A 15205-nucleotide genomic window follows, 5' to 3' on the forward strand; every position below is an offset into this window, starting at 1 on the left:
GTGAAGACCCTGCAGCAATGAGGCTCGAGTTCAGTGGAACTTCTGTCCATTTAATTAAGAAATGCTACTCATACAGAACTGAATGCACTAACCTAATTTACTGCCATGTCTGTCTGTCTCTCTGTCTCGCCTTTTGTCTCTCTCTGCATCCTATACAATGCCATTGTATCTTATTACTTGAGCTAGGTAGATTCTTGCTTGGCTGAACCGAGATCAAAAAGTAATTTTTCTTTTTGCAACAGCCGATTAGAAATTCATTTATTTTCACATTAGACGTTTGGCCAGTACCTCCCTCCCCGCAACAAACCAATCCCCCCCAACTTCAGCAATTTAGCTCCATTTGTGTAGTCTGCATAATGGAAGACAGTGAGCCTGTTAGAAAAATGTGGCCCAGGGCAAAAATTAAATGCAGAATCATGTATCAGAAATGAGATGTATTTACTATTGTTTTTGAAAATTAATGGTGCATTTTTAGTTTTTATAATGCAATTTAATGATGCAATTCATCTAATAAAAAAACGCATTTTAACTCAGTCATACAGACCTACTGGGGCAGCACAAAATGTACCTTTCAGATGTAAGATTTTTTAAAAATGCTTCAGGCTCTTTTTTTTGAATGCAAAAAGAGAGAAACTCTTTGCATGTGTTGGCTAACAGCTGGGATATCAGCAGGAGTCCAATAAAAAGGACATTTTTCTTTCTAAATATTGGTGTTTGTGCAGCATACAATAATATTATAAATGCAGCACTGGGTTTGAAGTACAATGCTGCAGCTGATTATAGAATGCCATATGGTGCTGGCATGTTAAACTGATACAGACTGAACGAGCACTGTAGCTTTAAATGCTGTGGACCAGCAATTGCGCTAAACTACACTAAATGTATTATACAACGTCAATGTACAAGGCTGTCATGTTCAGCAGCAAAAAAAAAAAAAAAAAAAAAAAAAAAAAGTGTCAAAATAGTAGAAATGGATTGATGGATTGGAGAAAACCCCCAAAAGCCAGAGCTGAGCATGTGCTCCATCCTTAGAACAGCTCTTGGTGGGCTGCAGGCTGCAGAGATGTTGGTGCTTACAGAGACTTTCTTGGTGTACAGTTTGATAATTCGGGAGCAAGGGCTTGAAGGAACACCAGATTCCCCGGTAGCATGTTTTGCTGGATGCTGCATGGATTGCAGAGCACAGATTCTGCTCTGGCTTTTTTGTAAAGAAATACTTGTGCCTCAGCTTTCTTATCTAGAATATTAAAACAATCTTTGTTTTAAATCAGCATTTTCATCTGCTTTACAAAGTTGTTGTATAATATGTCATTTTTTAAAGTTAGCACAGGCAAGTTTTCTGTCCTCTAAAACCTAAAACCTCCTAAAAGTGTGGCTCCATAATTGGGTAAGGAAAGTCCCAGGTGGTGCTGCCTGCTCCTCCTGCCACTGTCTGTGTATTCCCACTAGCTCTAGCGACTCTGCTGAGATTTGAATACTGCTGGAAACCGGCCTGACCAAAACAAAAGAGATGTTTTTCCTTGCCTTAAGCTGATCTGACTCACTGTTGTAGGGCTGGAGGTGAGGGGAGTGCAGAGGCAAGAAGAGGATGGAGATGCCTTCTTCAATAGAACATGGGTTTATGGTTTGCTTCAAGTGAGCATGATAATTCCCACTTACTTTTTTAAAGGCACTCCTAGAAAGTACACTCAGATTTGATTTTCAGCTTCAAATTATGCATCCGTCTACTCTTGCAAAACTTTATTTTGGACAAAATCTGAAGCTTCAGTTGAATGTATAGTGTCTAATATTAAAGATAACTCATTTCCTAGGATATTAAAAATGTATGTTTACTAGGAATGACTGAGCTTTACTACATGAACACTCTACCAGCAGTTTGACACTGAAGACGTTGTGCAAAGCTGCAGAAGGTGGAGAAGTCTTTTAATCTCTGGATGAATTAAATATCCTTTTTTCTTTGTTTCCTGCCTCTGGTTGCATGATTTCCCAGAGGGCCCAGGGAGATGGTTCCTGTGACAAATAAAAGGGGAGATCTCTTTATAGACTCTGGCAAGGCGCTGCTTGAGGAATGTCCTTTGCTGTTTATATTAGGTTCAGTAAAAGGAACCGTGAACAAGTCTGGGTCTAGTAGGGATTCCCTTGTTCGATTTCCTGGTATTTTTGTAAATGCATAGATAAAATACTAAGATTGGGTCTATATTTGGACATTTTGGCTTGTATTTGGACAAATTTTACTAAATCACAGGATTAGCCTTTTTTTTCCCCTTCCTTTTCTGGTCTTTGTTTCCATGTGTTATTCAGTCTGAGCCTCTGACTCCACTGGATTGATTTTGTACCATCCCATGCAAACACATCCCCACAGTTGCTTTCCCACCAGGCTAGACTATAACATCTCTGTGTTGTTCTTATTAATTTTACAGACTTAAGAGAAATCCCTGGAGAAGAGGACCCATGGCAGGGCCAAAGCATCAACCAAAGATCTATCCATCCTCAAAGTTTCTGATGCTTATTGCATGTTGTAACTCAATGTGTGGTCTAGGCAAGTGCTCCTTCCTTTCCTGTGCCACTTAATCCAAACAACATATGTAGAGAAATGTACCTTGGGGTTCAAATGCAGTAATTAATTCCATTTATTTATTTTTAAATGAAGCTAGGTAACTTTACAACCACCACAACGTTTGCAGCTTGATGTGCTGAAGTAGGGTTGATCCCAGGACTGGATTTGCTGTTGGACGAGGAGGGCCCTGGCTCCTGTAGCACTGGGTTTTTGCACTGTTGGGAGCTTTATAGCACTCAGGGTTCACTCTGCCTCCTTGATGCTAGGTGGCAGATGCAGCTGGCATTAATCTAGTCTCGGTTAGCTGGTTGCAGACCTTAGCAGTCCTCCTTGAAGCTATCTACGTGCATTGAGGATTTTTTTTTCTTTGTCTACAGCATCATGTCATTGCTAGTGGATTTAAAATGTAGTGAGACGAAACTCTGACTCAACATGACAAATACTGTATAGGGCTTGATACTGGTAAATCAGTGCTTAGGAGCTTAAGCCAGGAAGCGGGGCTGTATTCTGCTATTGAACAGTCCTCAAAGAAACTACAGTCTAGAGAAAGTAAAATATTTGATGTAAGGAATGTCTCAGGTCAATCTATTCAACAAAGAGGTAAATTCCTGATAGGTTCTGACCTACAGATGCATTTTATATTGTGAAAGAAACTAAAAACATTTTTTTGGGGTGTCAGAATTGAGCAGACTGGTGTCAGAGCAATGTTACATAGTGAGTGAGTCACTCCGATGCGGGAGACGACAGAGGTAGATCATAAAATAAACATACTTCTTAAACCTGAAGAATTCATTCAGTTTTAACTTGGAGAGTGGAGGAGTTGAGACAGACCTTACTTAATAAAAAGTTTGAAAAAGAATTAAGCTAAAGCTAATTTGCTGGAAGCCTCATTATTTATTGCAGGCTATGTACCAATAAATTGACATTGGATTTCCAAAAAAGCATCGCATAATTTTTCAATGAGAAACCCAAGCGCCTGGGAGATGATGTTATGGTGTGAATTACATTGCAGAGCGGTTGTCAGCTGTCCCTGTCAGCACTTTCTCAGATGCCATAATGCGCAGTAAATGCTGTGGCTGCAGCTATTTAGGATCAGTGTGGTGGCGGTTTTAGGGGAAGCACCACAAATTAACAGCTAAAGAAGCATGGCCCTTTTTCTGGAACTGTCCTGTCCCTAAACAACACTTCACTTGCTGCAAGCTATCACTAAAGTAGCTGTGGCTATTTTTTTCCACCTTTTAAAATTAAGTATGTGTGTCCTTTTCCACTTTTGCAGGGTTTACCAGGAAGAACAGCAGTGTTGATCTGAGTCTCCCGTTAGCCTGATGATATTTTCTAGCGAAAAGAAGGTGAAAATATAACTCTTCCTGCAGTTATGATTACTGCCCCCGATTGCCATCTAACTACCAGAGCCTGCACCACAGACCCCACCTGAGATCAGGTCTCAATGTTACTAAGGACTGCGAGGGACAGTGTCCCTACTAGACGAACTGTATGGTTCAGATCAGCAGGGCAAAAGGAAATAAGGGTTTGTTTTATTTTTCTGATAGGGAATGGAAATGTGAAAAGACTAGACAAGCTGTGATGTGGGACTGTTTCCTGGTCTGCTTTTTTCCAATTTCAGGGTTGCTGATGGTCTCATGAAGTTACTGGCAACTCTTGGTGAGTCTCATCTTGTCTCGTTAGGCATCTCAGTAGGAAGGGGAGCTGACATTATTGCAGATTGCAGACAGGATTAGTTGGGCTTGCTTGCTGCTGCTGCTGCTTAGGTATTAGTGAGAGAAAATAAACTGGTTGAGAAGTGGATATGTCTTCTGGGGGAGACCTGTGAGCACCCTGCCACACTCCAGTTTGAAGAGATAGTGCAATGGCCTAAAATATGCATCTTATAAATGCCTTTCAGTCGTGGTTCTGAAAGTGTTTTGTGAATGGAATAAATCTCATCCTTGGTGATGAAGTAGCTTGCTACTGCATTTCCCACATTATAGAGAAAAATCTTTTACCAAGAAATATATACGTAGGTAGCCACCACATCGAGGGCTCCTTTGCTACACGTCTGTAGCCCAGCTGAACTGGTCACAATGCTCCTCTGAGTGTTACCCCCCGATTTATTTCTAAAATCTTCCCTCTCTTGAAGCTAGCCAGGAAACTAGACTCTCGAGCCTGCGTTCGTGCTCAGTTATTCTTGCTGGCTCTGAGCTGGTTTCGCGGGGTCTCTGTGCAGCGTTGCCCTCACCGGCGCGCCCGTCGTCTCCGCGGAGCACCCGGGGTGCCGCGCGGGCCGCCGCGGCTCGAGCGTCTCCGGCCGCAGGTGCCTCCTTGCGCGGTCGGGGCTGCGCGTGCTGGGGACGGTTTGGGGCTGTTCGCAGGTTGCTTTGGGGCTCGTATTCAAAGCAGCGCCCTCATTAACCAGCCCTCAGCGGAGCAAAACCTGGTTCAGCCGGTGCACCAGGCCCACCCTAGCTGGGCGAGCAGCTTTTCCAGCCACCGGGCACTCGTTGCAACTTCTCCTCGTCCCTGCAGGTGGTAGTGTTCGACCGCTTTGCAGCGTTAGCTAACGCGGCCGGGAGCCGGGAGCGCTGCAGGGGCGGGGGCAGCGCGCCGCGCCGCGCCGGGCCGCGCCGGGCCGGGCCGGGCCGGGCCGCAGCAGCGGCGGCCGCCGCGGAGAGCGGCCCGGCCCGGAGCGGCTCTCGGGCGCTTCTGGGCTGTTCTCCAGCACGGGCTTTCTGCGGGCCTCTGCCTGCCGCTGCGCGTGGGTCGCAGCGACCGTGCGTGGAAACGATGCTTAACTGACCGTCGTTAAATGCGAGTGTTAATTATTATGCAGCCCTCAGCAGTGTAGTTTCCTCTACCTTGGGAACGATGCTATCCAGAGTTACAGGTGTTCAGCTCATTGCCAGGAGATACTCAGTGCTGTCTTCCCTTTTCTCTGCATCTATATACATTTCAGTCCTAAAGTGACAGTGTCCCTTTAAAATCAATGAAGTGGGAAATCATCTCTCCTTTGTCTTTTCCCGTTGGACCTGGTCTGTAATATTGCTTTAATCCCTATAGAGAGGGCAGTTACGCAAGGCTGAATTTGGCTGTAATCAGACAAGCAGGTATTTGTCTCCTCTCTTCCTCGTGTGCAGTGGGCATCCCCGGCCGGCAACCGGCTTTCATCTCAGTTGACACACACTTGTGCATCTTCACTCCAAGCAGGGAGCTCAGCTCCGCCAGGTTGGCATGTGCTGCTCAGGGAAAAACAAAACCAGCTGCAAACAGCAGTGCAGCATCAAGTACAGCTGTTTTGCCTTGGATTTCCACAATGCTGCGGCAAGTGTTGCCTGAATGGTGTGTAATACATGTGTATTGCATGTGCACATCTACGTGTAGATGTCTTCGTAAAAAGCACCGGAAATAGGTGCCCCTGTAGCTGGCCGAAACTCATTTGGCTTTTGATTTCCTTCCAGGCTTTCCTTTGGGACGAAGTGTCGGTAGCTTTGAACTTTGCGAAGCTGGAGGCTGGGGCTTTGTTTGCGGCTCAGCGCTGCGCCCTGTCTCGTCTGCCGGGTGTTCGTGCGCGGTGCTGTCAGGGTGCCGAGCAGAAGCAGCGAAGGGCCGTGCGACTCAGCTCGCACTGAGTGACCGGTCTGGCACAAACACCTCCCGTATGGTGACCCGGAGCAAAGCAGTTACTTCTGCTTGGATTCAGCAAAGTCCAAGTGATCTCCTAGTAGATCTACTGCTCTATCTGTCTCGTTGCCAGGCACTTGATGCTTAAGCTTTCAGCAGCTCAATTTTCTTCCTTTGAAAGAAAAGTAGCATGTTAACCTGCGTGCGAGAGAAACGGAAAGCGCTCCTCTGCTTCTCCCCAGTGTGTCGTGCAGGTGTGGAAGGTTTAAAAAAGCAATAAAAGCAATTAGTCATCTGTGGAATTTGAGGAGAAACAGAATCCAGTTTAAAGCTTTGTCTGTATTCACTGTAAGCCTTTGAAATACCAAAACCATCTTCATCGTTGGATGAATGCCTGTGAAGGGCGGACAGGCAGTCAGGTGTTTGTGATGGCTGGATTTACACCCTTCTGCTGTTTTGTCAGTCCCTAACTGCTAGAGCCTTGTGTCTTCTGTGTGGACTTGTTCCCCCCCTAATCCCCAACTGCAAGGAGGGGAAGAGAAGGAAGGAGTGGGGAAACCGAGACTGATTTTTTTCTATGTGAATTTGTGAGATCTTGTGACTTGAGGGGGCAGGAGTACAAGGGAGAGGGACTCTGCACACCCCCTCCAATGTGGTGGAGGTATGGGAAGGCAAGCGAGGGAGGAACAAAGCTGGAAGGTGGGTTTCCTTCCAACCCTGTTCTTCAGACAAAAGTCCTCTCTACCAGTAGGTCTTGATTTCCCTCCTCTGATCACTGACTACTTTGAAGTTCTCTGTGGAATAGAGCAGCTTAAAGAAAACAGAGGCAATAGATAAATCATTCCTTCTGTGTGCCTTCCCCCTCCCCACCAGTCCAAATGGCTAAAGTGTCTTTATTATTTAAAACAACAACAACAACAACAACAAACCCTAGTGAGAAAGACAGACACAAGGCAAAGGAAAAGGAGAGATTTAGGCAGCAAGCCACAAATAAGCACCATCAATCATAGTGCAGTCAAAAATGTACATGTGTTGGTACCTGCTAGTTATTGGCACTACTCAAGAAGTCTCCCGAGTACAATCTTCAAGGCTCCTTAGATAAATAAATAAATAAAAAAATTCCATGTTCCTCTGAAAAAGTGCTTGTCAGCACCGGAATGGCAGGTGCATTAACTCCCTAAGAACCAGATTATGCCCTGCATGGCAAAAAAATGCAAACACAGAGAAATAAGATGTCAGTCAACTCTTGTATCTTCTCTGGGCTTTTTTCTTTTTTTGATGGAAAGTAATTTTGAAATATAAATAAATGCAGTTTGTTGTATAAATGAGTCCGTGAAAAAGAGATGCAAATACATACATCGCCTTGTTATCCTGTTTGCTTCTTTACCAAAAATTCGCGTCTGTACAATGTATGATTCTTTCTTCTCTTTTCATAATCCACAAAGATAGTTAGAAAGTTCTGATTTATTTAGTAATATACCTATAGCTGAACTTGTCCCTTATATGCAATGAGTGAGTTTGGCTTGAGAAATCAGACAAGCACTATAAAATCCACCTGCAGTCAGGGCCTTGCTCGTGCTGTCCTGCTGTGGCATGTAATGTGCTTAGCTGACTAATGGCTCCTTCTGCCGCTCTGATCTTGAACCCCTCTGTGGGCTTCCTCTCCCCTCCTGATCAAGCCCTTCGTGTAATCCTCCAAAATGTTCATGAATGTCATCCCGGTGACATGTGGCTGCCTGCTCATCCCTTGCTTCAGCTCCTCTGCCTTGGAGCTTTGAAATGTTTCCTCTTAAAAAACAAACAAACAAACAAACAAAAAAACTCTGAGTGCTGCTTTCTTTCTCTTCTAGATGTCTCCTTGAGTCTCCCTTTCCTCTGCTTTGCTTTACTCTGCTTGGTTGTGGTCTTCAGGTTGCAGGTGATGTGGCCTAGGCTAGTTCTGCAGAGGTCCTTTCTCTTCTCTGGAGCTGCACTTCATCCTTCTGCTTCTCCCCTGCTCCTTTTCATACATGTTTGTTGCCCGAGATAGTGGTGTTATTCCCAGTGGAAGTATTGAAGGAGCAAAGCCCTGTCCCAGATTGAGTAAGGGTTGCATGACCTAGTGCTAGAAGATGAATGGATTTGGGGAAATGGCCACTAGACCTTTCCTGAACTTAACAATGTGTTTCCTAAGATTCCTATCATATATAGGAGGATGCTGATTATTTTTAGCTGTGGTTGAGCCAGCTGTTTCTAGGCCAACCTTCAACTGTGCAAAGGCTAGCAGAGAATCCTGCTGTTTCTGCTCTGCTCTCTCTTGGAAAGGCACCAGAGCCCAGGTCCCTCTTGGAGGTTGTGTGATGGTGGGATCCTGATGAAGCTGAGGAGGGAATAAGCTCCCTTTGCACCTGCTGGCTGAGAAAATGTGTCTCTTCTGTGCCTGCTACTCTGCATCAAACCTTGCAGTTATGGCTTATTTCTAACACCTTTATTTCATTTAGTAGACTTGTATATAAAATCTAGCTAACTTTCAAGGTCTCTTTTCTCATTTCAGTATAACCAGTCCAGGTAAAATAGTATTAGAGGAAGAGGCGTCTCCAATGAGTGAGTCCTTGAGGTTCTGTACCACCTTTGCTTCTTTAGTTTCACTGCGGTTAGTTCCCCAGTTAACTAGATTAAAAGTAGCACTTGGTCTATCTAAGCCTGCCACAGTCACGTCTGGGCAGGACTCATTTTGCACGGGCCATAGAATAGCTTGCCTGATGACAGTGACCCTAGGTGACGATTGGAGCAGTTTCGAACTAGTCACCTGGAGGTAAAAGACCTCTTACTTCATTGCAAATTCATGGATCCATTTGCTTCACCGCGGGGGTATTTTGATAAGATGCACGTTGCATTGTAGGTCTGGTGCCAGACCTTTTTATCACATAATGAAGATGTTTCTAAAAGAACTTGCATTTCTTTTTCATGGCTTGGTCTTAAATTAATGAGACTCAAAGATTTATGAACTTCTCTACCTTCCTAAAATATCTTCAGGGATGCCCCTTGATTGTACCGAGCACAGAGTAGAGATTTGGGTTTGGGGCATGATTTGCTGTGGGAAACAGATGAATAGCCTGATAAGGAGGATCCTGTTTCAGAGTGGGCGAACAACAATTAAGTTGGGATTAATCAATCTGTTACTGATTCAGGGTAACCAAAAAAAAAAAAAAATCACATTGCAAAAGCCTACAGGAGTAGACTTGCCTGCATTATCCAATGTCTGAGTAAAGTCAAAGAAGACTTTTGCCTCTTCAAATACAGCAAAACTGCATGTTGCAGTCATGAAACAGTCTAATTTTATCATGACAGAGCTAGAAGTTCTTCTCTAATTTAGATAAACTAGTTGTGCCTTTTTCCTTGGTATTTATTTTTAGGAAAAGCCAAAAGCCAAAGCCTTGAGCTTTCCACTGACTGCTGAGCATGACTGCCAGTCCTGCAAAAGTAGCAAGTTGTAGGAAGAAAAGCAAGGGGAGCTGGAGTCATCTTTGCACTTGGTGCAGCGTTTTAATCCTGTGCAAGGCAAGAAATGTTTGATTTGGAAATTCTTAGGAGTTGTACTGCAAAGATTGTCAAATAGTAAATTTAAAAAATAGAAAATAACCTTAGAGCCTGGGATGCAGTAGCTCTGGCCCAAATGTTCATTTTCTTTCAGAATTAAGGAAGGTGCTTGGAACTGTTGGGGGAGAAAGAAGTAATCCCAACTAACAGCTACCAACTGGTTTCAGCTGGGGACTGTGTGTCCTCCTGGCTCTATGAAAAGCCTTTCTGCAGTCCACTAACTTTCTCTTTCAGACCACATATTTATTTAATTTCGATCCTACTGTCGGCAATGGTTTTGCAATGGGCTGTGGGTTAGGAAAAAGTAGAGAATGTTTCCTTAAGCAAGAAGGAGATGACATTGCACAGGAAAAACAGAGAAAAAAGTTTTTTTTTTCTCTTCCCTGCCTTGCTTCTACATGTGATATGAGCAAAAGCAGTTGCATTTTTGAGTGATTTAATAACAAAATATTATTTTTATTTTTAATTTGCTTCCCTTCTCAAAAACAGAAAGGCCACAAGATGGAGCTCTGGGGCTTTCCACTGGAGCTTTTTGTGCTTCACGGGTAAAAAGCCATTTGGAGACCTTGAAATTATGTTTTTTATTAATTTTTCACTCAGTTTAATTTTTACATTCATTTTGAAATGGTAAACGTTCTGGACGTTATAATTGTAAAACATAATTTATTGTTGCTGTTTGGTATTTGCTTTTGTTTTTTAAGACCTGAACTTTTATTTTTATATTTACAATTGTAACAGAGTAGCATTTTTAAATCTTCTGGGAGGCTGAATTCCAGAGACAGTGTTAGACCAAATAATTCTTCTATATGACACTCTGACTATGTTGAGGAAGCTCTCAAACCTAACCAGGTCTATCTGCAAATATTAAGCGCTGGCCTTCCTGCATGTGTAAGAGAATAAATGATGTTTTGAAGTGCTCCTCTTTCCTCATAATCAATGAACACTTAGCTGGTAAAATTTAAACCAGCGCAGTGAATTAGAGGAAGTGGATTCTTCAATTAAAACAAAGGCATTTTAGATCCTAAATTATTTCTCTGTAATAAAAGGAAAGAATTCAACATTCTGCTGTGAAAAATAATAGCCTTCCCTTCGCCCTCTGCTTTCCCTTTCGCCCTCTGCTTTCCCTTTCCCCCTCTGCTTTCCCTCTTTCTTTCTTTTTCTTCGGAGGGAGTAAACTTGCTTCTGCAAAGCTTTGCTTTTCCGAGTGAACTGGTGCTAAGTACGTCAGATCTTTCCAGCTTGGACTGCTGTTAGGACAGGGCTTGAATGTTTAATTATGACCGTGTTACAGAGACGAGGAGATTCTTTTGACTCACTGGAGCTTGGTTGTAATAGCTCTGCACACACGCAGCTTCAAATGACAAGAAAATATTCTTTTTATATATATTTATACACTATAGCTCACATACAGAGAGGACAACGAGATTCTAGGAGCTGATGGTCTGGAATATCGCTTGTTAATTACTTTAACTGGGACAAGCAAACATTTTCTGAAAGGTTTATGAAACACTTCTGGGCTGGAATGTGCAATATTGGTTACCGAAAAAGTTCTTTCTGCATTTATGGAAGTTAACATTTTTATTAGAAATTTGAACCACTTGATAGAGGCTTCCAGAGAAATCATTCTCTAGTGTAAGAGCGTGCTGGTGTGCACTGTAGTAAACCTTCTGTTAAAAGTGCCATGAACTTTATGGGGAGTTGTATTTGCTCATGTGGAAGATAAATTTGGACCAAGGTAGAGCTGACCACATATTGAATAATTCATTAACAGAATTTATCCTCTTTCTATCTGCAAGCTGTCTGAACTTTTTTTTTTTTTTTTTTTTTTTTTTTTGGGGGGGGGGGGAGTGTATGTTCCTCTGGTCATTGCTTGCTGAATACTTTGTGACTAATCCTTGTTCTGCAAATTTTAGACTTACTCATTTAGTCTGACTGAGGCATAGGTTTCCCAGTTTCTGCTTTTCTTTCTTGAAAACACAGATGAAACTTGAATTTTTGTGTTCTAAATTCAGAATTCCTCTAACTGGTAATTCTTATAGGTATGCATGCCAAGAGACTCCTATGCTAAGAGTTGTCACAAATGAGCAAACACAGACACCAAGAGCTCTGTTCGGGTTCATTTTGGTTTTTGATTCAAGGAAATACTGGTTTTATTGGGGTACTTTGCTTACTTACAGGTATTATTTCTTTTGTAATTCAGCTAGCTGTTTGAAAGGACTTGTAGACCCCAGTTTCCTTTTTCTTTCCTTTTCTTTTCTTTTTGCAACATTAAAAAATAAAAGAACAAATGTAAGGTCGGATTGTGTTTGGGGTGGTTAATAGAGATACGTGTTAGAAGCGTTTGAGGCTAGTTTTCTGCGTGGTGCCCAAAAGAGAAAAAGAGGTGTCGCTTTGATCAAACCTTTTAAGCTCCTTTATAAAACACAGCTATTTTTTGGATAGAAATGACCTGCTCTCACACCATCCTCTCCCTCCCCTGCAGCCTGCTTTAAGGAACTTCAGTGTGGCTAAATACCCCGAGTGAAACGCAAGCGGTTCCCGCGTTGCCCGGGGCGTCTTGCACCCCGATTACGCACAAGGTCCTTCACCGAGCACCGTCAAGCCTGCACCGGGGTCCTCCACGTGCATCAGCCCTACAAACGTCTGTCGTTCAGCTTTTACTCGTAGGGCCGGAGATTCCCTCTTTTCTCTTCTGCGGCCCTGTGGTGCCTTCGGGAACCGCTTTCCCCCGGCGAGATGTTCCCCGGCTGCTGCAGGTGGCGGGAACCAGCCAGGGCTGGAGTCGTCGGTGACTCGGTTGCATCTGCGGCTCGTAGGGCTGACGCCAGCGCTCCTCTCGCTGAAAAAATCATCCTTCAGTCTCTGAAAAGCGGAGGAAAACAGGCAAGACTCAGCCCAGCCCTTAGAATGGTAATAATAGACATTTTGCAAAAAACTTGTCTTCTTTAAAAACGACCAGCTCCTTTGAAACTGGTTGATTCTTAATATATTTATTTCTGGAATTTTAATCAGGTGCCACACTGATGGGAAGGGATATGTTTGCAGTTAAAGCAAATGAGTTAACTGTAATCTTTTTTTTTTTCCTCTTCCTTGTCTTTTAAAAAAGAAAACATGCATTTGAAAAGAGTCAAAAAGAAAAACTTTGGAGTATTTAATAGTACAGCATTGCTTTTGGAGAAAAAATCTATTGAACAAAGATCAGCTATTCTGCAAGTAGCTGTAAGGAAGATAAAATATTCCCCCTATACACACTTTTTCTTCCCAGTCATCAAACATTTTTTTTTTTTTCAAAAAGACTTTGGATTTATTTAAACCCAGTATAAGAAATCCTACTAAATGTAATAATTATAATGTAGAAATTTTAATCTCCTCTTAGAAACATTTATCTCTTCTTTGTACTTAATAGTTCAAAATTCTCATTTGTGAGGTTTCGTAACACACATTACAATATTTTAACAATTAACTTGTTACTCGTTCTCAAGAAGTAAGAGAATTATTAATTGTACCCTTATTCATAAGTCATACTAAAGCTTTAAGTTAACATTTCCTAATAGGCATTTAATTCTGATTTAATAAGACCATTATTGCATGATAAACAAATATCAATTGATTATTAAAGACATTTATTTTGGATTAGCAGCAATTCTATAGAAAGAATAGCCATTAAACATCAATGAAAAGGCTTTCATTAATAAACTGATTTATTTACCATGGCATAAGTGTCCTGTTCAATCTAAATTAAATATCTATTTGGGATCCTCAGCCTGCAGTGTTACCAAAGGCATCTTCATGTTTGAACACTGCACAAAAAGCATTTCTAGTTCAGATTTGCAAGATGCAATCTCAAAAATAATCAATCCATATAAAAAAGACTTTGGTTACTGCTAGATAACTAATTATACAGACACAGTCTTTGTGCATGTCTATATGAGACATTCTTTGTTATTCTCTTTCTTCTGAACTTTGATGCTATTTAAAAATAAATTTAATTATCCAGTGGTTATTTACACTGCATTTATTTCTTCCATCTAGAATTCTTTTCAAATTTAAAACCTGAAGGTCACTATAATTTTAGAGTAGTTTAATATTCATAGATATTGCAAAATTTCCAGAGAGAAAAATTGCTTTATTTTAAAATTGGAATGTAAGAAAAGAATTATAAAATTGAATGCACTGGGCCTGATCCTGCGGTACTTTATAGCTGTTTTGCAAATAAAAGCTGCAGAATTGGGCCCAATATGTTTCTTCATTGAAAGCAATTATTTAAAAAGTACCATTTAAACAAAGTGTGCGTGTGTGTGAGTCACATACATATTTATGAAAATATGACAGGATATCTATCTTTTTTCCTAAGGGTTTTCCCACATGATTTTATGGGTCTTATCTGGTAAATGCACATGAGTAAAATTATTCACATGTACAAGTGTTAGTAGGAATACGCTTTGTGTCCGTATTCCTTTGTTTCGTTTTTTTAAAGCCCAGATGTTATATGCAGCTGTGGACTTACTTAACCTTATAAACCAATTTAGGGCGGCTTGTGTTTGTTTGACTGAGGATTTTTTAAAAAGATGTTTTTAGAGAAAGCTTAAAAAATATTCTCCATTGCAATAAACCAGCTAGATGCATGGAAGACCTTACAAATAGCGAGCAGTTTGGGTCACGCAGGCTTTCTCCTCTTGGGAAGCACCGAGCCTCCTGAACAGGTTTGCTGAGACCAGGATCTTGCTGCTACAATTAATGTCAGGATTTTGGGGAGAGCCGGGAGAAATTGTGTTTCTGCATTTGCCTGATATTTCATTGCCCTCTTGCAGGTTAGACGTTCCCCCATCAGTGATCCACACCGGTGAAGGGACAGGGGCTGCAAGAGCTGGAAGGGCAGCTGGGGAGCAAGTTAATGCTGCTGCTTTCTTTTCTTCTTGCTCGGTGCCTACGGGCAAAAGCAGCATTGCAGCAGTGTAACACGAGAGCAGCTCTAAGGAAACGCTCCTCTGAGCAAGTGTAACTGTCTTGTAAAACGTGCTGCTGATGGAGATCCGGGAGGCCCTGCTGAGGCTCAGAAAAGAGCAGGTAAGTTGGTAGTGGCAGATGATGCAGACACAAATGACGGCTAATCTTCGCCTTGGTGTGCAAGGGGTGTTTTACCACTATGCGGGCCTGGAAGCGGTCTGCTGTGAATGCTGAATTCCAGGCTGCTGCTCCTGTCCTCAGATCCCAGCAGAATAATCAGGCATTTGAGGGCAAAGAAGGGTCACATTTCAGGGTCTCTGCTGCAGTAGTCCTCTTGTGTTTGGGTTTGCACAGCCCCTCGTTTCGCTGTGCCGAGCTGGGGGCTGCGTGTCATGCGCTACCACGTGTGTTACGGGAGAACGACCTCACCTGTGCAGTCTGCAGATCTCTGTCCAGCTTGAAGAAAATGTGACATGAGATCTTCTTCCTCTAAAGCAGTGAATTTGG

The 15205-nt window shown here is 42.4% G+C and overlaps 1 protein-coding gene across 1 annotated transcript in view; it reads left to right on the forward strand.

Annotated features, from left to right (window-relative positions):
- Positions 1 to 14593, forward strand: part of DHX35 (DEAH-box helicase 35) — a 90232-nt gene extending 75639 nt beyond the window's left edge. The window contains exon 23 of the transcript XR_009960049.1: positions 14563 to 14593. The gene's annotated coding sequence lies outside the window, so the exon portion shown is untranslated. The remainder of the gene's footprint in view (positions 1 to 14562) is intronic.
- The last annotated feature ends 612 nt before the right edge of the window (positions 14594 to 15205 follow it).

This window comes from Rhea pennata, chromosome 16 (genome assembly GCF_028389875.1).
Source record: "Rhea pennata isolate bPtePen1 chromosome 16, bPtePen1.pri, whole genome shotgun sequence".
Classification (NCBI taxonomy): domain Eukaryota; kingdom Metazoa; phylum Chordata; class Aves; order Rheiformes; family Rheidae; genus Rhea; species Rhea pennata.